The sequence below is a fragment of the Arachis hypogaea genome, chromosome 16 (genome assembly GCF_003086295.3).
Source record: "Arachis hypogaea cultivar Tifrunner chromosome 16, arahy.Tifrunner.gnm2.J5K5, whole genome shotgun sequence".
Lineage (NCBI taxonomy): Eukaryota > Viridiplantae > Streptophyta > Magnoliopsida > Fabales > Fabaceae > Arachis > Arachis hypogaea.
The window spans coordinates 122,214,872-122,216,374 of NC_092051.1; the positions used below are offsets into that span (position 1 = coordinate 122,214,872).

The window sequence follows — 1,503 nt, forward strand, 5'->3', positions numbered from 1 at the left end:
GCTAGCATGGCATTCAGAGTATCAATCTCAAGAACTCCTTTCTTCTGATTTGTCCCATTATTCACAGGGTTCCTTTCAGAAGTGTACATGAATTGGTTATTTGCAACCATCTCAATGAGTTCCTGAGCTTCTGCAGGTGTCTTCTTCAGATAAAGAGATCCTCCAGCAGAGCTGTCCAATGACATCTTGGACAGTTCAGACAGACCATCATAGAAGATACCTATGATGCTCCATTCTGAAAGCATGTCAGAAGGGCACCTTCTGATTAATTGCTTGTATCTTTCCCAAGCTTCATAGAGGGATTCACCTTCCTTCTGTCTGAAGGTTTGGACTTCCACTCTAACCTTACTCAATTTTTGAGGTGGAAAGAACTTTGCCAAGAAGGCATTGACTAGCTTTTCCCAAGAGTTCAAGCTTTCTTTAGGTTGTGAATCCAACCATGTTCTAGCTCTGTCTCTTACAGCAAAAGGAAAGAGCATAAGCTTGTAGACCTCGGGATCAACCCCATTGGTCTTGACAGTATCACAGATTTGTAGGAATTCAGCTAAGAACTGATGAGGATCTTCCATTGGAAGTCCATGAAACTTACAATTCTGTTGCATCAGAGAAACTAATTGAGGCTTAAGCTCAAAGTTGTTTGCTCCAATGGCAGGGATTGAGATGCTTCTCCCATAGAAGTCGGGAGTAGGTGCAGTAAAGTCACCAAGCACCTTCCTTGCATTGTTGGCATTGTTGTTGTTTTCGGCTGCCATGGCTTCTTCTTGTTTGAAAATTTCTGTTAGGTCCTCTACAGAGAGTTGTACTTTAGCTTCTCTTAGCTTTCTCTTCAAGGTCCTTTCAGGTTTAGGATCAGCCTCAACAAGAATGCTTTTGTCCTTGCTCCTGCTCATATGAAAGAGAAGAGAACAAGAAAGTATGAAATCCTCTATGTCACAGTATAGAGATTCCTTGAAGTGTCAGAGGAAAAGAAGAATAGAAGGAGAAGGTAGAAAGAGAAGAATTTGAACTTATCAAGAGGGATAGAGTTCGAATTATTGATAGTGGAGGAGTGTTAGTCCTTTAAATAGAAGGATGTGAGAAGAGGTGAAGAATTTTTGAAATTAAAGTAAAAGATTTTGAAATAATTAAAAGAAATTTTGAAAATTTGATTGATGATTTTCGAGAATTAAAGTTGGGAAAGAAATTAAGTGATTTTGAAAAAGATTTTTGAAATTAGAAATAAAAAAGATATGCTTGAAAATTAATTTTGAAAAAGATATGATTGAGAAGATATGATTGAAAATCAAATTAAAAAAAGAAAGTTTTAAAATTAAAGTTGATTACTTGACTAACAAGAAATTAAAAGATATGATTCTTAGAATTTAAAATTTTGATCCTTTCTTAATAGGCAAGTAACAACTTGAAAATTTTGAAGTAAAACATTAATTGAAGCAACAATTTTCGAAAATAATAAAAATAAAAAAATGGAAAGAAATTAATTTTGAAGAGATATGATTGAAAAGA

At 35.1% G+C, this 1,503-nt stretch overlaps 1 non-coding gene across 1 annotated transcript; it reads left to right on the forward strand.

Moving 5' to 3' along the window:
- Positions 1-238: 238 nt before the first annotated feature.
- On the forward strand, positions 239-347 carry LOC112761169 (small nucleolar RNA R71). Its single transcript, XR_003181577.1, has one exon. It is a non-coding gene; the product is annotated as a small nucleolar RNA R71 (small nucleolar RNA).
- Positions 348-1,503: the final 1,156 nt, after the last annotated feature.